Genomic DNA, 27264 nt, shown 5'->3' with positions numbered 1-27264 from the left:
GTCAACAATCAGGTGATTGCTGCCGACACTGATCAGCTGATGGTCACGCAATCATCAGCTAACGGCTGACGTCACCGATCACCTGATGGTCGCGTGACTGGACCATAAGACGCACCTAGATTTTAAAGGAGGAAAATAGAAAAAAAAATGTAAGCAAACTAATGTGGTCACGATGCACTGTTAAGGGGGAGGGGGTCTACTACTGACACTGATATAGGGGTAATGTCCCCAATTCTGTTAATATCACCCAACCTGGTATATATGCCCCATTTCCTATTTTACCTGGCCCCCATCCCCATCCTGGCATGCATGGCACCCCTCATCCCCATTCTGGCATGCATGGCACCCCAATCCCCCATCTTGGCATGCATGGCACCTCTAATCCCTATCCTGGTATGCATGGCACTCCTCCATCCTGGTATGCATTGCACCCCTGAACTCCATCCTGGTATGCAAGGCTTCCCTCATCCTGGTGTACGTGGCATCACTCATCCTTATTCTGGTATGCATGGCACCCCTCATCCTTATCCTAGTATGCATGGCACCCCTCCATCATGGTAATCATGGCACCCCTGATCTCTATCCTGGTATGCAAGGCTCCCCTCATCCTGGTGTGCATGGCATCCCTCATCCTTATCCTGGTATGCATGGCATCCTTCATCCTTATCCTGGTATGCATGGCACCCCTCATCCTTATCCTGGTATGCATGGCACCCCTCATCCCTATCCTGGTATGCTTGGCCCCCTCATCCCTATCCTGGTATGCATGGAACCTCTCATCCTTATCCTGGTATGCATGGAATCCCTCATCCTTCTCATGATATGCATGGCACCCCTCATCCTTATCTTGGTATGCATGGCATCCCTCATCCTTATCCTGGTATGCATGACCCCCCTTATCCTTATCCTCATTTGCATGGCCCCCCTCATCCTTATCCTGGTATGCATGGCATCCCTCATCCTTATCCTGGTATGCATGGCATCCTTCATCCTTATCCTAGTATGCATGATACCTCTCATCCTTATCCTGGTATGCATGGCACAGCAATCCCCATCCTGGTATGCATGGCACCCCTAATCCCCATCATGCTACACATAAAAAAATAAACACTTTTACTCACTTTCTTCTCTGTACTCCAGCGCTGCATTCTGCTCTGCTGCCAGCACTGATCTCACCAAGTGAGCCGCGCATGGCATCTCTGCCATGCGCCCTCACAAACTGAGATCAGCTGCGGGAATAGTCACTGCTCCCCACGCCGGGACTGTGTGCGTGGGGAGCAGTGACTTGATCCTCCTTAATAGCCGGCACACAGTGTAGCCGCAGCGTTGCTCCTGCTGCTGCCAGGCGATTGCGTGTGCCCGTTATTAAAGAGCATGAATATTTACCCCTCTCCACTCCCATGGGGGTGGGGAGGGGTGAATATTCATGCCTAGCCGCTACTACATACATGCGCTTGCATTCCAAGAAAACAAAGCAGATGCTAACTTCTATCATCATCATCATACTCCTCACCTTGGCACTCTCAACTCCCCTGATGGAGAAGCCAGTGCCCACCGGAGGAGTCTGGTTCTCTGGTGGGCTCATCCAATGCTACCCTAAAGCAGGCGAGGCTAAGAAAAGTGTGGGGGAAGTTTCAAGGAGAAATAGGGGCGGCTGGGGACTGTTTATGGACACCCGGCCGCAACCAGACGGCTAGGGACTGTGTGTAGACACCCGGCCGATGGGCGGCTGGGGACCGAGTATGGACAGCCGGCCGCCCCCTGGCGGCTGCTGACCGAGCGTGGACACCCAGCCGCCGGGCGGCTGAGGACTGAGTATGGATACCTCACTGCCGAAGCAGCCATGAGGTAGTGGCCAGCTTCAGCCACCTCCAAACTAAAAGGCCCCATTTCAAGTGCAAGCTAGCAGTATGGTATTGCAGCCTGGGGGTGGGTGGGTGACAGGTTGCACACTTACGCTTGCATTCCAAGAAAACAAAGCAGGTGTTAACTTCTATCATCATCATCATGCTCCTCACCTTGGCACTCTCAACTCCCCTGATGGAGAACCCAGGGCCCACCGGAGGAGTCTGGTTCTCTGGTGCTCATTAACATATTGCCTGTTGGCAAATAGAACCCCCAACTAAAGCTCTATAAAACTTAACTTTTAATAATTAAATCCTTATTATAGTAGTAATTTATATTAAAATACCAATATAGGAGCAGGTGGTGAGGACTATCAGGATTATTCAATTGGCGTAACTTGTGTACCCAATAGTTATCCTATCTATTTCCATTATCTTATGCTTGTGGCCGCGGACCACTTATTGCACTATTCCCCACCAGTCCTATTGTAAACTAAAATTATAGCCTCCCCGACATGTTTTGCCTAACCGGCGTCATCAGGGGCTAGAGGCTAAACGACACCCAAAATGGCCGCCAGGTAGCTTTTATCACCTCTGTTTGGGCTCTAGGCCAATGTGTATTACTGTAACCATGTGCCAATAGAATGGACTCCCTTATTTCCAATCATGAAGATCATATCATTATAATGTTACCTACCATTTAAATGACTGGAGGATAAAGCTGTCATTCAGGCCAAAAGGAACCACATTGGTGGAGATTAAAGCGATATATCAGCATTCTTATAATAACCTGAATGCCTCAGTTTCAGGAACCAATCTGCATTAACCTACCTACGTCCAATCCACAAGTGGAAGGTACAATTAAATGATTGCTGCACTTGCGCGATCAGCTGACTCCAAATAGGAGGGATTCATGTCATGACCATCACATGCTCCAATTGAAACATACCACATAAGCAAGGTCCTTTTCTTGATACATATCGTTTACTGCGTCTGCACAATTTGTCCAAATCAATAGAAGAGATGCATAACAGGACCTTTGCTTACTCCAATCAGATTAGGCCACATAGGCAAGGTCCTTTTCTTTATGCACATCAGTTATTAAGTTTTCACCATTGGTCCAAATCAATAGAAGGCATATATAGCAGGACCTGGTTCTCTGGTGGGCTCGTCCAATGCTGCCCTAAAGCAGGCCAGGCTAAGAAAAGTGTGGGGGAAGTTTCAAGGAGAAATAGGGGCAGCTGGGGACCATTTATGGACACCCGGCTGCCCCCTGGCAGCTGGGGACCGTGTGTGGACACCGGGCCACGGGGCGGCTGGGGACCAAGTATGGACACCCGGCTGCCCCCTGGCGGCTGGGGACCGAACGTGGACACCCGGCAGCAGGGCGGCTGGGGACTGAGTATGGATACCTCGCTGCTGAAGCAGCCATGAGGTAGTGGCCAACTTTGGCCTCCCCCAAACTAAAAGGCCCCATTTCAAGTGCAAGCAAGCTAGCAGTGTGGTATTGCAGCCTGGGGGTGGGTGGCAGGCTGCATACTTGCGCTTGCATTGCAAGGAATGGGGGATGTACAATTGAACACTGCCCTGGGACAAGGACTTCCACGGGGATAGTTGCAAGTCTGCATCTTCTGATGCAGAAAGGATAATTTCTGATGGACACACTTTTAGGCAGTGACCTGGGTGTCAGAGATGCTTCCAGGGGTCTTCCCCATGTGGTTCCCATGTCTTTTCAGCATTGTATGCATGTGTCACACAGCACATGGCCAGATAAGATTGTAAAATGTTAAAATGACATTTCCCGGTGAATGCATTTGTCACGGTTGAAAGCAATACAAAAGTGCAAAAACGCATAAAAAATTCTACTTGTGAACATAGCCCAAGGTGTGGAGGAGTATTTTTGTTTTTGGTTATTTATTTTACCTTATACACAAGTCTTTACCCTGGAAAGGAAGTTCCTTAACATATTTCACAGGAAAACCGTTTCAGTTTCATTTTTGAACGTTTTATTGTGAGCCCGTTAAAGTGGCTTAATACCTCTGACCACATTGTTGACAGCAGTGACCTAGGGGTCAGAAACGCTTCCTGGGGCAATGCCCATGCTGTCCCCATGTCTTTTGAGCACTGTCACTATCGTTTTGGGCACTTTTTAGGCTTTCTTCAGACTGCCGGGGGTGCCACCGCAAAAATGCTCGGGTCTCCCATAGACTAACATTGGGCTCGTTGCTCGGGTCGAGCACCTTAGCATCACGGTGAGCTCGGCCCGAGCTTCGAGCACCCGAGCATTTTAGTGCTCGCTCAACACTAATAATGATGTGTTATCTTATATGTTGTTCTAATCTGTAAACTGAACATACAGTATTACTCAGAAATGATAAAGCATCCTGTGCAGTTGAAGCCTAATTTTGCACAGCATAGACTGACAACCTCAGAGGCTCTGAAGTGAAATAAACAAAAAAGAAAACTCAGAGAAGTGACCCTAATTTTATAAATTGCATCTCTTAATGCATTTTCAAGTGGACACCAGTACACAGAGGAGCACTCAGAGGTACAGGGATAACCCCCATGCTCCAGTGAACTGGCTCACAGCATCTTGCTGCACCACGCTCATTTCTAATTGCTTCTGGATACAGGATCCCTACAGCAGACATCAGTACACACAGGAACATCAGAGGTACAAGGATAACCCTCATCCTCCAGTGAACTATAACACGGATGCTATATCAGCTAACTGTAGGTCTTCATTTTGTTACTCATTTTTATGTTTCACATGTATGATTGTTAGCTGAAATGCTAGGTCTGCAGTGGTAACTATTTGTAGCATTTTAAGCTGACACTTTTTAAGAGAAAGAGATTGGTGAATTATTTAAATTCTTTATGTAAGATCTATAACCCAAACACCAGAATTGCAGTGTCAGCAGAAACACAATAAATTGTTATTTCTTCTATTTATGGAGTAGTACTGATCGTAAATACTTGTTTGTACATTTGAATTACATGATGTTTGAAGGGATTATCAGAGCAATTCTTATTAATATATTTATCATTGCATGTCCTTTTTTATTTTTGTTCTGTGGCACCCAGGGGATGGGGACTACTCGGCGCCCGGGCCTTAATGCCTGGCCTTGGGGGATGTCGCGGTGGTCGGCTCCCGGGCCCGTACCCTGGGGTCTCTCTTAAAAAAAAGGGGTTAAATGGAAAATGAAAGTTCGTGACGCCACCTGTGGTGTCTGGTGAGGACCACCAGCGCTGCGGCAGTCCACTGAGGCCGGTGTTATGGCAGCTATGATGGGGTAGCTCCCCACAGGTGGAGCTAGACCTCAGGGCAGCGGTGTTCGGTAAGGTGTGCTATATGGCGGTGACCCAGCCGGGTCCAAGGAAAAAAATGGGAGACACACTCACGTTTGGCTTCAGTACCTTTTTACTGGTGGAGTTGCGGTACCGCCCGGAGCACTGTAGGGTGAGGGGTGCACTGCAGGTCTCTCCCCAGTGAGCAGGTATAGGGCCTCCTGTATCCTTGCCGCTTGTGTAGTTTATGGCCTGTCTGAAACTAGGCCTAACTTAGTCCTTGTGTTGCGCCGGCTGACCTGGTGTTAGGGCCTTTTGCTGAAGAGCACGCTCCTGGTATGGCGGAGCCTCCGTGCCTCCTGGTCCTGTTACGTGTCAGCTCCTGGGCTATCCTGAGACCTGAAGTCTTCCAGGAAAGATCCGGTTGTTTTCCACTGAGGGTATACTGCTCTGCAGACTCGGAGCCGGTGTCCGGTATATTTCTGGGGTGAGCTTATGAAGCTCCTCGGTCCCCGATGCTACTGTTCCTCTAGCTTTTGGCCTACTCTGGGCCCTCACTAGGCTATACACACTGGCCGTAAGCTGGCTGCCTCTTCTGCCGCTCTTTAGAGCGTTGGCAACGCTCCTAGCTGTCTCTCTCTGAGCTGCTTGCAGCAGACTCCAAACAACTCCTCTCAGCAGAAACCTGCTGAGTCACTAACCTTCTGTGTCTCAGCAAAGACTCCTGACTGGACTCTCTCCTTAGACAACTGACTGAACTCCCTCTCTTCCTGCCTCCACCCTCCTTTATATATTCCCTAAAGGGCTCCCTCTGGTGGTTCTGAGGTAGGGTGGAGGTGTGTGTATGCTCTGAGGGCCTCTTGTGGAGAAAACCTGAAATGCACCCCCCTTTGGTCTGTGACTCCATGCACAGCAGGGCGTCACATTCCCCCCTAGTTAAAGTCAGCACTCCCGGGCTTAAGCACATTTTGTAAACAATAGAAATAACAAGCTTCCCTTTATGGAAGGTTAGAACACTTGAATGTTGCATAACAAAACATGAATAAAAATATATATATACATTGCAAAAGCAGTAGGCAGTGAGCAACCAGAAAATCCAAGTCTCTTCCGGAGAGATTGCTCAAAGGGGCACTCCAGGGAGCGCAAATATTTGCAAAGAAAATCTTTGGGCTGCACAAAGTCCTCAGCCTCAGAGTTCATATATAAGGAATAAACAGGTTAGGGTTAAAGTGTCCATATCACTTGAATTGTCCATTCAAAGGGAAGAAATATAAGTTACACACATTAATACAATACGTAGTATAATACATAATACCTCAGGGGTAACTATCTACATTCTCAGAAATTGTACTATTTAATTCAATGTACCTAGCAGGGGGTTTACCTCTCGTGCTGCGTACTGATCTACGTAATGCAGTGATCTGTGGGGTATCAATGTCTGTATCATCAGTTACCCTGTCTGCCCTTCGTGTGGGTAAGTTGTAAAATTGCCTTAACCTCTCTATGGGACTGGCAAGTGTACCATTGGCTGGGCCTTCTTGCTCTGCTCCAGCCAGAGATCCTTCTTGAGCAGGCTCTTCAGCAGCACTTACAGGTCCAACTTGCTGTAGAGAGTTTTCTGGTTGCTGGAAGAAGTGGAGTACTGGGACGATCACCGCTCCTCCTATTTGAGGCCAATCTGCCGGGAAGTCACCTAAGTCAGTATGGATTACTGCTTCTTCAGGTTCCTCCTGGATGATGAGGGGCACTTCTTTTTGGGGTTTTAGCAGATCCGGACACAACTTTAGATGGTCCCGAGATACTGTTGCAGTGGTTCTCCCTCCATCTTTGCTGATCAAACACGTCTTCCTGTTGTCAAACCTTGAATTCAGCACAGTGTAGGGTTCTCTCTCCCACTGGTCATCAAGCTTGTGGTTCCTCCACTTCCTTTTCAATACCACTTCTCTTGGTGTGAAGGGTTCTGCCGGTGCACTTCTGTTGTATTGCACCTCTTGTTTATCCCTCACCCGAGTGAGACTGTCTTCGACACAGGCTTGTACTCTTCTGTACTGCTCCTGTCTGGCTGTGTCCCAGTCCTCAGTGGTCGCATCAGCTTCAGGTTCTACCACACCAAGCTCCAGGTCCATGGGCAACTTCCCAGGTCTTGCCCGCATTAGATATGCCAGAGTGCAATTGGTGGAGCTTACTGGTATGTGATTATACAGATCCACTAAGTCAGGTAGTAGGTCTGGCCACTGGTTTCTCTCTTCTAGTGGTATGGTCTTCAGTAGATCGATGATGATGTTGTTCATCTTTTCACAGAGACCGTTAGTTTGGGGATGGTATGGTGTAGTCCTGATCTTTTTACACCCGTACAGATGGCAGAACTCTTTGAACAATTCAGCCTCAAAGGCCGGGCCTTGGTCAGTCAGTACCTGCTCAGGGTATCCATGGGGTCTGCAGAAGTACGCTTGAAACGTCTTGGCTGCTGTCTCTGCTGTCAGGTCTTTGACAGGGGCGACCACCAGGAACCTGGAGTAGTGATCCACCATGGTCAGGGCATAGGAGTATCCTGACCGACTAGGTGACAACTTGACATGGTCCAGGGCCATGATCTCCAAAGGGCGAGTCGTCTTGATGGGTTGCAGAGGTGCCTTCTGGCTGCTGTAGTCTTTTCTTCTGAGGCCACAGGGTCCAGAGTCTCTGCACCACCTCTCAATGGAGCTGCGCATCCCCACCCAGTAGAATTGGCACTTCAACAGGGTCTCTAGCTTTTTCCAGCCAAAGTGCCCCGCTTGATCGTGGTAGGCCTCCAACACCATCTGGATGTCCGTCTTGGGGACCACTATCTGCCACACCATCCCGTGGGTTTTGGTATTGACGTACCTCCGGCACAACTTCTCACGGTAGATAAACAGCCAGCTTCTCTCATTCCACAGCTGCTTTGCTTGCAGAGACGCATCTTTCTCCAGGGAGGCACCTTCTTGGGTTATCAGCTCCTTGATACAGCTGACAACCGGGTCGCTGTCCTGGGTCTCTTTCCAGCTGTGGTGAGGCAAGGGGTTTAGCGTCTTACCGCGTTGCCTCCTGGAGGCTCGTAGCTCGTGGGTCATCCCATTCCGGTGGAAGGCAGGTAGTTCAACCTCTTCCAGGTCATCCACTTCTTCTTCTGTGTCTGACTGGTGAGGCATCCTGGACAGGGCATCGGCGTTGGCGTTCTTGCGGCCCACCCGGTACTTTATGGTGAATTGGTAGTTTGACAGTCGAGCCATCCATCGTTGTTCCATGGCTCCCAGCTTGGCTGTTTCAAGATGAGTTAAGGGGTTATTGTTAGTGTAGGCAGTGAACTTGCTGGAGGCTAGGTAGTGCTTGAACCTTTCTGTAATGGCCCAGACCAAGGCTAGAAACTCCAACTTGAAGCTGCTATAGTTCTCTGGGTTCCTCTCGGTCGGGCGGAGCTTCCTGCTTGCATACGCGATGACTTTCTCCTGCCCATTCTGCTTCTGACTTAGGACAGCTCCCAATCCTTCATTGCTGGCATCAGTATACAGCAGGAACGGTTGGCTGTAGTCAGGGTTGGCTAGGATCTCATCACCTGTCAGGATCTCCTTCATTTCTTGAAATGATTCAGCCTGTTCTTTATCCCAGTGGAATGGGGGATTTCTGCCCTTGGGGGACTGTCCTACCAGGAGGTCTTGCAGAAGTGCTGCTCTCTTGGTGTAATCTTTTACAAACCTCCGGTAGTATCCTATCAGTCCCAGGAACTGACGCACCTCCATGAGGTTCTTCGGCTCCGGCCATTTCTGGATGGCAGTGACCTTCTCCGGGTCTGGTGCTACCCCTTCTGGACTGACAATGTGTCCCAGGTACTGTAACTTCTTCTTGAGCAGGTGGCACTTGGAGGGCTTCAACTTTATCCCATACTGGGACAGTGACTCAAATACCTCCGCCAGGTGCTTCAAGTGGTCCTCATACGTCTTGGAGTACACAATCACGTCATCCAGGTACAATAACACAGTCTCGAAGTTGCGGTGTCCCAGGCAGCACTCCATCAATCTCTGGAACGTTCCGGGGGCATTGCAGAGTCCAAACGGCATACTGTTGAACTCGCAGAGTCCCATCGGGGTGGTGAAGGCCGTCTTCTCCCGATCCTCCTCAGCCACAGCTACTTGCCAGTACCCACTAGTGAGGTCAAGGGTGGAAAAGTAATTTGCAGACTTCAAGGCAGCCAGGGATTCCTCAATACATGCTAAAGAGTATGCATCTTTATGTGTAATGCGATTTACTTAATGGTAATCTACGCACATTCTCATGCTTCCATCCTTCTTCCTGACTAGAACTAGGGGAGCTGCCCAGGGACTACAACTATCCCTTACTACCCCTGCCTTCTTCATGTCATGCAACATCTCCTTGGCTTTCTGGTAGTATGCTGGAGGTATAGGCCTGTACCGTTCCTTGATGGGGGGATGGTTGCCAGGGGGGGTGTGATGTTGTACCCCCTTAATCCTCCCAAAGTCAAGCGGGTGTTTGCTGAATACCTGCTCGTATTCCTGAACCACCCGGTGTACTCCCTGTTTCTGGTGGGCAGGAGTGGTGTCTGTCCCAACGTGGAGCTGTTGACACCAATCCCCCTCCTGTGTTGTAGGGTCATTATCCTCCACTTGGTCTGGGGAGGTTAAGGACTCCGCAGTGTGAATAGAGTTATTATTTACAGTGTAGAGTTTGGCAATAGTGGCATAACGTGGTAATTTACCCTCGTCTTCCCCATAATTAAGAAGACGGACGGGCACCCTCCCATTGCGTACATCTACTACCCCCCTGGCGGTTAAGAGTGTAGGTCTGTGCTCTAAGCTAAGGGGTTCTACTACCGCCTGGTAGCTCTGTCCTTTAAGACCTATTGCTGCTCTACACCAGATAAGCATTTCACTCATTGGGGGAATTACAATGGGTATCGGGTCAGTTACCCGCACGTTACCAATCTCACCGCCGGTCAGCTGCGCTTGCTGCTGGTACATCAGGGCTCGGATCTCCTTCTGGATCGCTCTCCTCTGCCCTGATCTGGCAACGTCAGCGAGCTGTTGGAGTAAAAACACAACCTCCTCCAAACAGTTACCAACAATGTTAGTGCCTAGTACCATATTCAGTCCATTTTCCTCATTGACAGTCTTCACTACAATGAGTCCCTGGTCCTTTAACTCCACTCTCCCTACTTTTACTGCTACATTCTTAACCCCGAGTAGGTCAAGAGGGAGGCCGTTAGAGGCATATACTGAAAAGTCTGGGTTTGGGGGTTGGAGACTGTCCATGGACCAGTATTTGCTATAGAGGATATCAGGTATGATTGTTACCTGGGATCCGGTCTTCAGCAGGGCAGGTATCGCAATGCCGTCAAGTATGATGGATAGGAAAGGTCTTCCTCCCACAGACCTGCGGTGCCAGTCTGAGGGGCCTGCTGAGTCTATTCCTGGGTGCTGGCCCTCGGACCCAGGGTTTGCTCGTTTAAAGGACACTGGTGCACTGTGTGACCTGCCTTCTGGCAGCGGTGGCAGACGAACTCTTGGTGAGGATGGCGCTGGTTGTTGGTCCTTCCTGGGGGTGGCGTTGTCCTCCTCCGGGGTGGCGATGTCCTCCTCCGGGGTGGCGACATCCTCCTTCTCCTCCAGTTCATCCAGGGGACATCCTCAGGGCAGTCGGCTAGCAGGATCTTTCCTTCCGTCTCTTGCTCAGTCCGTAGTTGCAGGGCACTCTTCACAGTGGCCAGGTTTTTGGTCAGCTGGCGCACTTCTGAGCGCAGACAGTCCAGCTCAGTAGGGGGCGCTGCCTGCACTTTGGCTTCAGCAGCCAGCGGGGAAAAGGTGGGTGCTGCTGGCGTTGGAGTGGCCCCACCCTGGTAATGCTGGATAGACGTATCTGCTGTCTCCAGGGGTTGCAGTCCCTTGATAGCCATGTCCTTAAGGGTGTCGAAGGTAGCATCTGGATGGTCCAAGGACCACCAACGCACAGTCCTGCTCTCCGCTTGGGACCTCAGCCCCTGGACAAATTGTTCTTTTAGCATTTTACTCTCATTGGTTATGCTAATTGTACTAACCTGTTTTAGAGCTCGCAGGGCCACCTGTAAACGGCAGGCATAGTCCCGAACGCTGTCCTCCGGCTTCTGAGAGCATTGGTAGAACCTCATCCGGAGGTCTGCCTCAGTGCGGTCCACAAAGGCAGTCTGTAACTTTTTGAAAATTGTGGACACTGATTCCTGGTCTGCGGCCGACCAAGTCTCTACTTCTCTCTCCGCAGCACCAGTCAATTGTCCCACAAATGCTGCAGCTCTTTGTTTGCCGGTCATAGAATACATGTCCATGATGCTGCATATTTTGTGCTTGAATCCGGACAGGGTGTCCGGCTTGCCGTTGTACTGGGGGAGCCACTTTGCTCCAGGCATGTACGGTAAAGTCAATGGTACAATAGGGGCTACAGGCCCTGGTAATGGGGCGGCTGCTCCGTCTTGCGCGGCGGCTGCGGGCGCATCATCGGGGCTGTCAGCCTGGTCAGCGACGTCGGGCTGTTGCTGCAACATCTTGGCGCCCCCCTAGAGAACCGTGGCCTACCTTCCTTCTGTAGGCCGCAGCTCCGTACGCGGAGGTCTTCTGATAGGACCTTGCGTCGCTTACGTTCCACGTCAGAGCGTTCGCTTGGGCTTCCTGCCAGGACCTGACGCTGCGTCAGTGCGTGGGGCGTGTCCTCGACTTCGCGCGCTTTCAGCGGTTACGCCCTCTAGTTTTCCCGCGGTTACGCCCTTCTTCTCGCATGGCGACCGGAAAGATGGTGGCCAATGGCTGGAAACTCCAGAAAATGGCGGGAAAAGCTTCACCACTGTGAGTTTTTTTATAGTTTCTTAAAGCGCACAGTACCCGGTGGCAACGGGCACAACTCCTTGTGTTGCCGCGGGCACGCAATCCTATTCGTGACGCCAGTTAGAGAGATGTGGCACCCAGGGAATGGGGACTACTCGGCGCCCGGGCCTTAATGCCTGGCCTTGGGGGATGTCGCGGTGGTCGGCTCCCGGGCCCGTACCCTGGGGTCTCTCTTAAAAAAATGGGGTTAAATGGAAAATGAAAGTTCGTGACGCCACCTGTGGTGTCTGGTGAGGACCACCAGCGCTGCGGCAGTCCACTGAGGCCGGTGTTATGGCAGCTATGATGGGGTAGCTCCCCACAGGTGGAGCTAGGCCTCAGGGCAGCGGTGTTTAGTAAGGTGCACTATATGGCGGTGACCCAGCCGGGTCCAAGGAAAAAAATGGGAGACACACTCACGTTTGGCTTCAGTACCTTTTTACTGGTGGAGTTGTGGTACCGCCCGGAGCACTGTAGGGTGAAGGGTGCACTGCAGGTCTCTCCCCAGTGAGCAGGTATAGGGCCTCCTGTATCCTTGCCGCTTGTGTAGTTTATGGCCTGTCTGAAACTAGGCCTAACTTAGTCCTTGTGTTGCGCCGGCTGACCTGGTGTTAGGGCCTTTTGCTGAAGAGCACGCTCCTGGTATGGCGGAGCCTCCGTGCCTCCTGGTCCTGTTACGTGTCAGCTCCTGGGCTATCCTGAGACCTGAAGTCTTCCAGGAAAGATCCGGTTGTTTTCCACAGAGGGTATACTGCTCTGCAGACTCGGAGCTGGTGTCCGGTATATTTCTGGGGTGAGCTTATGAAGCTCCTCGGTCCCCGATGCTACTGTTCCACTAGCCTTTGGCCTACTCTGGGCCCTCACTAGGCTATACACACTGGCAGTAAGCTGGCTGCCTCTTCTGCCACTCTTTAGAGCGTCGGCAACGCTCCTAGCTGTCTCTCTCTGAGCTGCTTGCAGCAGACTCCAAACAACTCCTCTCAGCAGAAACCTCCTGAGTCACTAACCATCTGTGTCTCAGCAGAGACTCCTGACTGGACTCACTCCTTAGACAACTGACTGAACTCCCTCTCTTCCTGCCTCCACCCTCCTTTATATATTCCCTAAAGGGCTCCCTCTGGTGGTTCTGAGGTAGGGTGGAGGTGTGTGTATGCTCTGAGGGCCTCTTGTGGAGAAAACCTGAAATGCACCCCCCTTTGGTCTGTGACTCCATGCACAGCAGGGCGTCACAGTTCAGTATCCAGTTTTTATCTGACAGTATCCAGTTTTTATCTGATCGCATTTTCAAGTGTTGTACTATAGTGATCATTTTGTCCCCCAAATCATCTTCCATTACTTAATGTATGTCCGATGGCAAAAAGTTAAAAATTTGTTGTATTTTTTTAACCCATTTGAGGTTTATTTTTTTACCGTGTTGACATGTAATAAGTGACATATTATCCTTAGTTTGCAAGTTATTACTTTATTGGTGATACCAAATTTAGTAACCAATGTCATCCTGCAATTGCACCAGGCAGTAATGGGGGTTCTAAATGAACCCACGTTACTTGTCATCCATCTAAATTTCATGGTCTCTTGACCATGGCATTTTAATGGGTTAAATAGCAGCAGGATGTCAACTGTTTTTTTTATAGATAATACCCAATACTGATCCTATGTTTATTTGTAGGACACTTAATAAGTCCATATTATACAGTTTATTAGCCTCCAGCAGCAATATTCAATTGGTACACCGCAATCATGATGCCGTGTCTTATTTAAGGGGCTTAACTAAAATGATCTAATTTGTCTCTAATCCCAGCAGTATTGGCATGAAACGAGCTGTGTTTTACATCCAGCATTCTTCTGCTGGTCATGAGAGCACACTAACAGGTCCACCTCTTAGTACACTTGGTGTGAACCGATTCGCAGGACCCAGTCTATTGGCCACATCAGTAATCTATTAACTCTAGGCAGCAGCCCTAAGAACTGCCTCCTAACTCCCAGCCTCTGCGGCTCCTCTTTGGATTAGCCAGCCAACCTGGCATCATTGAGTCATAATGTCAGGTCAGCTATTAAAAAGAAGAGCTGCTGATGCCGGGAGGTAAGAGGCAGTTGTTAGGGCTCCCATTCAGCAACCACAAGCAACCACGGATTGCTGACTTGGCTTATAAACCAGGTCCTGCTAATTGATTCAAACCAACTCTACCTTCACTCACTATTGTCTATGACTATCCAAAGGATAAGCCATCAATTTAAAAAAAAATGTTGTAAGACTTACTGATATAATTTGTGTTTCACTTCCTCAACCTTTTCAGTAGATTTAATCATTGCTCTCCTTTTAGTTAACAGCTACATTCTCTACATTCAGAGGTTTGAAACTTGGAGAACCCCAATACTTCTTATACGTGAAGGTTTGCTATTCACATCATACCATAATGTAATGCAGCAGCATAAATCTTTCTCCTGCCCTGACAAAATGAATCAGTATAGCGTCCAGGTCAGTAGCTATTCATACAAATATAGATCTGAAGAAAATCTGGTCTGACATATCTGATCTTTCTGCACAAAACACGACTATATTTTCCATAGCACCAAATGAATTGAGTTTTGCTAGTCTAGTGTACACCCCCTCATATCACTGTTTTATACATCAAAACAAATAAGACTATAAAAAGACTAATTCCTTTGCAGTTTTATAAACAATGCTGCAATTAAGGCAATATAATACTTATGTTTTTCCTTTTATTGTAAAATAATCTTTAGGTAAAACAAATATATACAGTAATCTTAAAGTCTGTATTAGTATTGTAATTTTGTGTAAAATGTCATATTTTTGCCCACTATCTCTTTTAATTAAAATAGTACTTTTTTTCTGTCTGACATATCATCTTGTACATATTTTTAGTTGCTGATGTGCACTCACTTTGTTCCTTTATGTCATTTGTGATGCATCATAGTGAAAAAATGAAAACCTATTTTGGCACCTAGGGTGGTGCTGTGCTAATGATTACTGGGGTATGTCAAAAAATACTTGCTTCCCACAGACATCATCTTTCAACTACTGGCTTACCATGCTGAGTCACTTATGAAAGTTGAAATCATGTCATTTAGAGAAATATCATATCTGACAATGTAGAACTTTCAGAAATATCAATCAAAGCAACATGAAGCTTTGCAATAACGTAATATTGTGCCAAAATATAAATGTGAACACAGGGCAAAGCTTTAGGTCTTTCAAATTTTCATTTTTAGTTAACAGTGTTTAATTAAATAATGGCCATATAATTCTTTCTATATAGCATGTTTTATTATGATTATGCATGTATTATAAAATGTCTGTCAATTATTGATACGTGGGTCGGTTCTGTTAAGCTGATGCATAATTGTAAAGAATGAAATATATTTTGGAAAATATATTAACTTTATTTTAAATGTATTTCAGGTAAGATTCTATTTCCTGCTAATATAAACATTATCTAAACATATCCAGTTAAAGTGAGCTGCTCATCAATAGAGATAAAATAATTAATTTGTAACTAAATTTGCTATGCATATTCATAAAAATTTAGATTTGCCAAAATTTACATTTTCCAGGATTCAATTTTTTTCAATTCAAACCTCTTTTATATGGTGCTGGGAAGGAATTAAAAAATTACAAACAATAATACTTATTTGTTAAAGGTTTGCCTCTCACCGGTATTGCTGCTGGTGCTCCTTGACCTGTCTTCCACTTGCTTATTGTCTTTGCTCTTCTTTTCGAAATCTTCAAACACTGACAAGTTCTTTTTTGTTTGCTATATTCCTTTTGGTTATCAGTTCCTTATATTGTTTTTCTTTTGAGAGATTATCTTTCAACCCACTTTTTGGGGTGCTTTTGTGTTTTGGGGGCTAACACTTGATTTGTTTTCTAGAATATCTTTTTACACTTAAAATGTATATTATTGCATTCAACTTTTTATGGTTGCTTCAATTAATTAAAGTTTTACATGCACTTTGTTACATGCATATCCATAGATATATAGATATACAGTATATCCTACTAATATTATAAATGCGAAAGTTTGTGAGTATGTGTGTTTGTTACTCTTTCACGAAAAAACTACTGGACGGATTTGCATGAAACTTTACAGTAATATAGATTATACATCGGAATAACATATAGGCTACAATTTGTAATGATTTTATGTAATTTTGGTCGTAATATAACGATACATGTCAATTAAGTCGGAAAAAAATCTGGCCTCTGAGAGCTCTCTTATATACACACATACACAGGTGATATTTAAATGGCTGATTTACAGCAGTCAGAAGAGATTGATAATACAATAATTTGCCCATTGTATAGTGAGGTCACAGTTGCCGCCTGTCCACAGTCAGAATACAGGGGTGATCATATACCGTGGCCAGGTTCAAGTGTGGCACAGGGGGTTCACAAACGACCCCCAGGGACTGACATTTCCTAGAAACTTTGGCAGCTGTCAGTCATGAGCTCACCCTGATACATTACACTGGAAACAGCTGAAGGGAGAAGGATAATTTATGACATTTTCTCAGACTTAAACCCCCCCCCTAAAAAAAAACCACAGAAAACAGCCCATATGTCAGCAATAGGTTATTAGGGAACTATACGTCCCAGCACGGCCTGCCCGTGCCCACAGCCCGGGGGGAGTGTGAGGCTTCCTCCTGCAGGTCGCCCGTGGGCACCGGGCTGTCATTGTCCTCACACAGGGGGTCCCCGTCGCCATTGTCCCTCCACATAAGACCGTATAATAAAACATGCACTCACCTGCGCCAGCTGCTGCAGCCGGGAAAGTTCTGAGCGCCTCACCTGGGCGGAGGGGAAGAAACTCACACACGGGGAGGGGCAGTAACCTGAGCGCGGCTCCATGGAGGATGCACACACTGCAGCCTGACAGCACCGTCAGCGCTACACAAATGGCGTCCTCCCCTCTTGTGTGCAGGACAGCCCTGTGTGTGTGCAGCGCAGCATGTCACCCACAGCACCAGCAGGCTGCTCTCAGCTCCCACAGAGCACTGGGAATGGTTGCTATGGGTAACCGCGCCACAGCTGCTCCTCATAGACCAGTCATATACAACTGATATCGTCTGTACAGCGATCGTAATATAACTAATTAGATTGTTTTAGTATTTTGTTTGAACTTTACTAAGTACCTATTTTGTAATTAGTACTTATAAAAATGCCGCGAAAGCGTAAGTCTAACATTTCGCAAAGCTCTAATAAAGCCCGAGCTATGAAAATAATTAGATGTGATGAGACGTCTCAACAAGCCGAGAAATGAAGGCTTGAGCAGGTGGTGTGTTGTGCGGCACATAGAGCTGCAGAGACTCCAGAACAATCCCAAGCCCGACGTGAACGGAATGCGGAGTTTTTGGCATCTCAACGGGCTGCTGAAACTCAAGAACAGTCCCAAGCCCGACGTGAACAGCATGCGGAGTATCTGGCGTCTCAACGGGCTGCTGAAACTCCAGAACAGTCCCAAGCTCGACGTCAGCAGCAAGCGACTTACATGGCGTCCCAAAAAGCCACTGAAACTTATGAAATGGCCGAATCTCGCAGATGCACTGTTGCTGAAAGGGCAGCACAGCGACGTCAAACATTTACAAGAAATACATGGATATTGTTTAATAAAGCTGCATTTGAGTATGACGAGACTCTTGATTATGAAACTCACAAGCTTATAAAAATAGAAGCAATGACCATAGATTGCAAATATTGCGGAGCTCTTAAGTGGAAAGAGGAAGCAGCAGGTATGTGTTGTTTGGGCGGGAAAGAAGCTCTTCCTTATATAGACGAGCCAGTTCAACCTTTAAAAGAGCTTTTCTCTAATGAAACTGATGAATCAACATGTGCTTTCATATGACGTCTTTTGGAGCAGATCAAATTGTCTCAATGCCAGGGTTTTGCCCGACCTTTACAATACAAGGACAAGTATACCACCGTATCGGTTCTTTAATTCCTACGTCCATTTCGCAACCACAATTTTTACAAGTTTATTTCATAGGTGACGAAGAAGAACAAATCAACAGGCGTACTGAGTGCGTGCAAAGCATAGATAGAAACATAGTTAAAAAATTACAACGAGTACTTCACGACCACAACATTTTGGTGCATGAATTTAAAATGGCTAGAGACAGAATGATTAATGATGATCATTTCATAGTAGTGATTCACCCAGACCGTGTACCACGTGGTCAACATGAGAGACGATTCAATGCCCCTACTACAAATGAAATAGCTGCTGTAATAGTAGCGAACAAACTATGTCTCGGGACATCGTTGTGCAGCCGCGCGATGGCATGCTCACTAGCGTTCCCGATACACATAGGTTCTATGACGCTCTCGAGTGCCCAATAATTTTTTGGAAAGGACAAGAGGGGTACAGCATTGATATTCCTCAGATAAATCCATTTACCAAACAAGCAATGCCAAGCAAAAAGGTGTCCTGCAAAGATTTTTATGCCTTTCACTTGATGGTCCGTCGCAGCGATTTTAATTTGATGCTTAAGTGTAGGCTCCTACTTCATCAGTTTCTGGTCGGCATGTATGTAAAGATGGAAAGTGAGCGCTTAAGGTTCATTTCTTTAAATCAAAAAAACTGCGCGTAGAAAATTATATTCACTTGCAAGATGCAATAAGAAATGATGCGGATTTGGATCCAAATAACTTAGGTCAGATGGTGATTCTCCCGTCATCATTTGTAAATAGCCTGAGATACCTACACGAATACACACAAGACGCGTTCACATACGTACGTAATTATGGGAGGCCTGATTTATTTATTTCAATGACTTGCAGCCCCGCTTGGCCAGAAATCACCAAAGAGCTTATGGCTGGTCAAAATTCAACGGACAGACATGACTTAACAGCTCGAGTATTTAGAATAAAAGTACAGAAGTTGGTAGCTCTACTTACAAAAGGTAACATTTTTGGTGATATGCAATGCTTCATGTACTCGATCGAGTGGCAAAAGCGAGGTTTGCCTCATGTGCACTTACTGCTGTGGTTAAAGGAAAAATTGCATCCGAACCAAATTGTCGAAATCATATGTGCTGAGATACCAAACCCAGAAACCGATCAAAAGCTCTATGATACAGTGACAAAGAATATGATTCACGGACCATGTGGTACATTCAATTCTTCATCGCCATGCATGAAGGAAGGAAAATGTACCAAAAAATATCCGAGGAAGCTTTTAAAAGATACTCAAACCAATGACAAAGGTTATCCTTTGTACAGGCGCAGAGCACCAGAGAATGGTGGACGCACGACGATTATAAAAACCCGTAGAGGAGCACAGGAAATATTGGTGGACAATAGCTGGGTGGTCCCATATTCTCCACTCTTATCAAAAAATTTTAATTCTCATTTAAATGTAGAGTTCTGTAATACGGTACAGGCGATAAAATATATTTGTAAATATATTAATAAGGGTAGCGACCAGGCTATTTTTATCATCCGCCAGCAAGGGAATGTTAACATTGACCCAAGAGATGAGGTGCAGACCTTTAGAACCGGCCGATATGTTAGTAGTAACGAAGCAGCGTGGCGGATCTTAGGTCTGCCTCTGCACGAGAGACACCCAACCGTCACTCATCTCGCGATTCATTTACCCAATGGCGAGAGGGTTTACTTTACGGAAAATAATTTTAGAGAGAGATTAGAAGCACCACCTAAAACTACACTAACTGCATTTTTCATTTTGTGCCAAAGTGATATGTTTGCAAAAACATTACTTTACATTGACGTGCCTCGCTACTATACTTGGAATGTGGCACGGAAGCAATGGAAACGTCGTTTATAAGGAACACCTGTCGATGGCTGGCCAGGTGTGAAGGCAGTAGACGCTCTAGGTCGCATTTACACGGTGCACGTTAGCAATTTTGAATGTTATTGCTTGCGTATGCTGCTGAATGTAATAAGGGGTCCAACCAACTTCTCGGATTTAAAAACATTTGAAGGTCAAGAACTTGCAACTTTTCGGCAGGTGTGTGAGAAGATGGGGTTGTTGGAAGATGATAACCACTGGGATACCACCTTAGAAGAGGCGGTGCTATGTCGCTCCCCGGCGTAAATAAGAGAGCTGTTTGCCATATTGATATGCACTTGCGGTTTATCCAATCCTCTACAACTCTGGCACAAGTATAAAACTGCGTTATCAGAGGATATAATGCACAGATTTGAAAGAATGGATCACGTTAACGATGATCTCTGTTTCAATGAGGCGTTGGGGCTTATCGAGGACAAAATATTAATAATTTCTGAAAAGAAATTGTCCGATTTTGGTCTACCCTCACCGTGGCATAGAGGAGAGCGGTCGAACGAGTTGATAAAAGAGCTAAGCTATGATACCAATCAGTTAGACGCTCACGTTTGCGAAACTGAGCCACGTTTGCTACCTGATCAAAGAGAGATTTATCACAAAATAGTAGGACGAGTTGAGAATGGTGAAGGTGGACTTTTTTTCCTTGATGCCCCGGGTGGTACAGGAAAAACTTTCTTGCTTAATTTACTTTTAGCAAAAATTCGTAGCGGTCATAACGTTGCATTAGCTGTGGCTTCCTCTGAAATTGCTGCAACATTGCTAAGCGGTGGACGGACGGCACATTCAGTCTTTAAATTACCTCTTAATCTGGTGAACGAAGAAACCCCATCGTGTAATATCAGCAAGAGCAGCGCCCATGGCCTCCTGTTGCAACAGTGCAAACTAATCGTGTGGGATGAGTGCACAAAGTCACACAAACGCGCCATCAAAGCTCTTGATCGTTGTCTACAAGACTTACACAGTAAACAAACAATAATGGGTGGTGTGGTTGTTTTATTGGCTGGGGACTTTAGGCAAACTTTGCCTGTCATCGAGCGAGGCACTGCAGCAGACGAAATTAACGCATGTCTGAAATCCTCATATTTATGGACCAAAGTTGAAAAGCTGCACCTCACCACCAACATGCATGTCCAGTTATTCAGTGATCTAGAGTTGGGAGCGTACGCTGAGAAACTGCTCGAGATCAGTGAAGGTCGAATCGAAACTGACGAAGAAGGTATGGTTCTATTCACTAACCAATTTTGTCATGTTGTGGATTCGGAAGACGCACTTATTGCTCAAGTTTTTCCAAATTTGCAACAAAACATCCATGATGAAAATTGGCTATGTGAAAGAACTATACTAGCACCAAGAAATGAAACAGTTGCGAAAATCAATAAAATTTATCTTGGACCAAGTAACCAGCGATGCAACAACCTACAACTCCATCGACACAGTCATGTCATCTGAAGACTGTACGAGCTACCCCATGGAGTTTCTTAACTCTTTGGAGCTATCCGGGGTCCTGGGGTCTCATAAGCTCGAATTAAAGGTCGGTATACCCGTTTTGTTAATGCGCAACTTGGACGCCCCGAGATTATGTAATGGCACTAGATTGCGAGTCACTGAACTAGGCAGGCACATTGTAAAGGCCACAATTTTAACTGGAGAAGCTAAGGGTGAAAATATTCTTATACCACGCATCCCAATAATACCTAATAACTTACCCTTTAATTTCAAACGTTTGCAGTTCCCACTTAAAGTTGCATTTTCAATGACCATCAATAAATCGCAAGGGCAAACTTTGAAGGTAGCGGGGATACATTTAGGCACGCCCTGTTTTTCCCACGGTCAACTATACGTAGCTTGCTCACGTGTTTCTAAATCGCAAAATCTACATATTTTCGCTGAACGAAAGAAATCAAATAACATAGTTTACAGGAGTATATTGCAGTAAAAACACATAGATAAATTACCTGCAGATGTCCATTATTCCAATTACATACTAATTCTTTACTAACACGAACAATATTAAACGCAAGTAACTTCAGTCCGTCCTGTTTATTAATCAGTGTTTAGTAATCCGTTTGTGATGAAATTTGATATGGATAATTTCAAGCCTGGGGAAGGACATAGGGTTACTTTTTATAAACACACCATACAGGCGAAGATTATATAAAACTGTAAACCTGATTGACTGACACACCGAGCGGTCAACGCACAGCCGAAACCACTGAATTTAGCATCTTGAAATTTGCAGATAGGTTCTATTATAGCTTAAATGAGCACTAAGAAAGGAATTTTGATAATTCCACCCTCAAGAGTTTCCCTCTTCATATTATAGGGGTTCAAAGATTGTATGGAATCCGTCAGTTTTGAAGTTAGACATTTGAAATTTTGGATGTAGGAGTAATTAAATAAGATTATTTTTTTTTACTATTAAGATTATTTTTTTTTACTATTAAAATGATCTGTCATGAAACTTAATGTGGCAGACCAAATTCCACGCGAGCGAAGCCGCGGGTAAAAGCTAGTGAATATATAAATATAATCTGTTAATGTGTGTGTGTGTGTACACATATATATATATATATACTGTATATATATATGTTGACATACTATGTATATATATATAGTGGGGAAATTAAGCATTTGATACACTGCCAATTTTGCAAATTTTCCCACCTACAAAGAAGGGAGAGGTCTGTAATTTTTATTGTAGATACATTTAAACTGTGAGCGATATAATCTTAAAATAAAAACAAGAAAATCACATTGTTTGATTTTTAAATAATTAAATTACATTTTATTGCATGAAATAAGTATTTGATCACCTACCAATCAGCAAGAATTCTGGTTCTCATAAACCTGTTAGTTTTTCTTTAAGAAGCACTCCTATTCTGCACTCATTACCTGTTTTAATTGCACCTGTTTGAACTCATTACCTGTGTAAAATGGATGTGCTACAGGACAATAGGCAAGCAGCGTGTTTAGAAAGCAACAACTGTTGGCGCAATTATTAGAAAATGTAAGGAACACAAGATGATTATCAATCTTCCTCAGTCTGGAACTCCATGCAAGATCTTGCCTCGTGGGGTAAGGTTGATTCTGCAAAAGGTAAGGAATCAGCTCAGAACTACAAAGGAGGACCTGGTCAATGACATGAAGAAAGCTGGGACCACAGTTTCAAACATTACTGTTAGTAACACACAACGACGTCATTGATTAAAATTCACTCCCTGCTCATGCCAGCACATGTTCAGACCCATTTGAAGTTCACCACTGACCATCTGGATTATCCAGAGGAGGCATGAGAGAAGGTCATGAGGTCAGATGAGATCAAAATAGAACTTTTTGGTATCAACTGCACTTGCTGTTTTTGATGGAATAAGAAGGATGGGTACAAACCTAAGGACACCGTTCCAACCATGAAGCATGCTGGTGGAAACATAATACTTTTGGGGTGCTTTTCTGCAAAGGTGACAGGATGACTGCACCGTATTGAAGGGAGGATGGATGGAGTCATGTATCGTGAGATTTTGGTCAATAACCCCCTTCCCTCAGTAAGAGCATTGAAGATGGGTCATGGCTGGGTCTTCCAGTTTGACAATGACACAAAACACACAGCCAGGGCAACTAAGGAGTGGCTATGTAAGAAGCATTTCTAGGCCCTGGAGTGGCCTGGCCAGGCTCCAGACTTCAGCCCTTTGGAGGGAGCTGAAACTCAGTGTTGCCCAGCGACAGCCCTGAAACCTGAAAGATCTGGAGATGATTTGTATGGAGGATAGGGCTAAAATCCCTGCTACAGTGTGTTCAAACTTGATCAAGAACTACAGGAAAAGTCTGATCTCTTTAATTGCAAACAAAGGTTCTGTACCAAATATTAAGTTCTGATTTTTTATTGTATCAAGTACTTATTTCATGCAATAACATGCTAATTAATTATGTAAATATCATACAATGTGATTTTCGGCATTTTTTGTAGCAGGGATAACTTGCAAAATCGGCAGTGTATCAAATATTTATTTTCTCCACTGTACACATATATGTATATACAGTACAGACCAAAAGTTTGCACACACCTTCTCATTTAAAGATTTTTCTGTATTTTCATGACTATGAAAATTGTACATTCACACTGAAGGCGTCAAAACTATGAATTAACACATGTGGAATTATATACTTAACAAAAAAGTTGGAAACAACTGAAAATATGTCTTATATTCTAGGTTCTTCAAAGTAGCCACCTTTTGCTTTGATGACTGCTTTGCACACTCTTGGCCAGGGGTCCTCAAACTTTTTAAACAGGGGGCCAGTTCACAGTCCTTCAGACCATTGGAGGGCCGGAATATAGTTTTTTAAAAAACTATGAACAAATTCCTATGCACACTGCACATATCTTATTTTGAAATAAAAAAAACAATACAGGAACAAATACAATATTTAAAATGAAGAACAAGTTAAATCAACTGGTATTTCAATAGGTAGGTAACTGTACCCAATAGGCAGCATAGGTTCCCAATAGGCAGGTAAATGTACCCAATAGGCAGGTAAATGTCCCCAATAGGCAGCATAGGTCCCCAATAGGCAGCATACGTCCCCAATAGGCAGCATGTTTCCCCTTTATAATGCCCCATGCAGGCTGTTCCCTCCCTTATATTGCCCCATGCAGGCTGTTCCCCCCCCCTTATAATGCCCCATGCTGGATGCCACCCCCCATATAATGCCCCATGCAGGATATCCCTTTCTCACACCATATAATGCCCCATGCAAGATATCACTCCCCTGTCTTTATAATGCCCCATGCAGGATGTCCCATCCCCCCCCATATAATGCCCCATGCAGCATGTCACCCTCCCCCCCATATAATGCCCCATGCAGCATGTCACCCTCCCCCCATATAATGCCCCATGGAGAATGTCACCCTCCCCCCCATATAATGCCCCATGCAGCATTTCACCCACCCCCCATATAATGCCCCATGCAGCATGTCACCCTCCCCCCATATAATGGCCCATGCAGCATGTCACCCTCCCCCCCATATAATGCCCCATGCAGCATGTCACCCCCCCATATTATGCCCCATGCAGGATGTCCCTTTCCCCCATATAATGCCTCACGCAGGATGTCCCTTTCCCCCCCATATAATGCCCCATGCAGGATGTCAGCCCCCCATATTATACCCCTTGCAGGATATCACCCCCCCCATATAATCACCTATGCCTCCATACATAAAAAAAAAAAAAATCCAATACTCACCTCACTTCTCACTTGCTGCCGCTGCTCTACTCTGGTCCGGACTCCAGCATCGCGGCTGCGTTGTCCAGCTCTGCGCTGCCTGTGACGGCACTTGGGAGGGCGCGGTGTAAAGATGTCACCGCGCCCTCTGACCTGAGATGTCACAGGAAGCGCAGAGCAGGAAGACAGCGGATCTGCAGAGGCACAGGGAGAGGTAAGTATCCGCCTGCCGGGGCCCTGAGCAAGTGGGGGGAAGGGCGGGCAATGGCACCGCTCTCCGCTCATAGCCCAGCGGGCCGGATAAAAGTCCTCCGCGGGCCGCATGTGGCCCGCGGGCCGTAGTTTGAGGACCCCTGCTCTTGGCATTCTCTTGATGAGTTTCAAGAGGTAGTCACCGGAAATGGTTTTCCAACATTCTTGAAGGAGTTCCCAGAGATGCTTAGCACTTGTTGGCCCTTTTGCTTTCACTCTGCGGCCCAGCTCACCCTTAAGGAACTCGTCCAGTAGGAGCATAGCTCGGGAACTTGTCCACATCTTTGCCTGCCAAAGGAAATCCTGACAGACCAAGGAACCCCATTCATGAGCAAGGTGATGAAGGAGCTGTGTAAAGTGCTTCGAATTACCCAGCTGCGACCTCCGTTTACCATCCACAGACCGATGGCCTGGTAGAGCGGTTTAATGAGACTCTGAAAGCAATGCTCAAAAAGGTCGCCAAGAAGGATGGTCGAGACTGGGACTACCTGCTTCCATTTCTACTGTTTTGCATCAGGGAAGTTCCCCAAGCCTCCACTGGCTTCTCTCCATTTGAGCTTCTGTATGGCCGGCATCCAAGGGGTCTCCTAGATATCGCCAAGGAAATCTGGGAGGCCGAAGTCATCCCCCCCAGAGCATCATCGAACATGTCGCCCAGTTGCAGGAGAGAATGGCGAAAGTGAGGCCCATCGTGAAGGAACATCTCCTCCGGGCGCAGGAAGCCCAGGCGAGGGTGTTTAACCGATCGGCAAGGCTGAGACAGTTCCAGCCTGGAGATCGCATTCTGGTTCTCATTCCGACTGTCGAAAGTAAATTCTTAGCCAAGTGGCAAGGCTGTATGAGGTGGTGGAGAAACTCAGTGAAGTGAACTACTCAGTCCACCAGCCTGGTCGAAGAAAGCCGCATCAAGTATACCATGTGAACTTGCTCAAGCCTTGGCGGGACCGGGAACCTGTGGAAACTCCTTGCCTAGGAGCCGCTCCTGAAGGCAAAGTAGAACACTTCACTATAGCAGAGACTCTATCGCTGGCCCAGAAGCAACAATGTTGAGAACTACTACAGTGAAATCGGGAGTAGTTCTCAGAGTCACCGGGGCATACTCAGGTGGTAGTGCATGACGTACTTACGGAGCCACATGTAAGAGTGAATCTGAAGCCGTACCGGATTCCAGGAGCACGCCGGAAGGTGATCTCCGACGAGGTAAAGAGGATGGTAGACCTTGGGGTAATAGAGGAGTCAAAGAGTGGGTCGTCGAGCCCAATCGTCTTCATGCCAAAACCCAATGCAGAATGGAGGTTTTGTAATGACTACCGCTGGCTGAATGAGGTATCCAAGTGTGACATGTACCTGATGCCCCACGTTGATGAGCACATCGAGAGGCTTGGACCGGCGAGGTACATCACCACTCTGACCTGACGAAGGGCTACTGGCAGATGTCCATGTCCCAGACGGCCAAGGAGAAGATGGCTTTCTCGACACCTGATGGGTGCCTTCAATATACTCGGATGCCGTATGGAATACAGGGGGCCCCAGTCTCCTTCCAGAGGGCTATGGATCAGATCCTAGCCCCATATAAGAAGTATGCCGCAGCCTATTTTGACGATATTGTAGTTTTTAGCCAAGACTGGGCTAGTCATCTACCTAAGCTACAGGCTGTTCTAGATGCTCTAAGGAAGGTGGGATTTACTAAAAATTCGAAAAAATGTGCTGTCGGAAAAGAGGAGGCCAAGTTCTGGGGCTATGTCGTCGGGAGAGGCAAAATAAAGCCGCATGTTAATAAAGTGGAGGCAATCCAGACGTGGCCGAAACCGCTCTCCAAGAAGCAAGTGAGAGTGTTCCTGGGAATGGTGGGATATTACTGGCGGTTATCCCAAATTTTGCCATGATAGCCGCGCCACTGATGGATCTCCTGAAAGGCACGAGATCAACCATGGTGAAGTGGACGGAGGAAACTGAGACCACGTTTCAACTGTT

Source organism: Phyllobates terribilis, unplaced genomic scaffold (assembly GCF_046119375.1).
Source record: "Phyllobates terribilis strain yellow unplaced genomic scaffold, ASM4611937v1 Scaffold_3__8_contigs__length_932513732, whole genome shotgun sequence".
Classification (NCBI taxonomy): domain Eukaryota; kingdom Metazoa; phylum Chordata; class Amphibia; order Anura; family Dendrobatidae; genus Phyllobates; species Phyllobates terribilis.
This window is presented reverse-complemented; position numbering follows the sequence as displayed.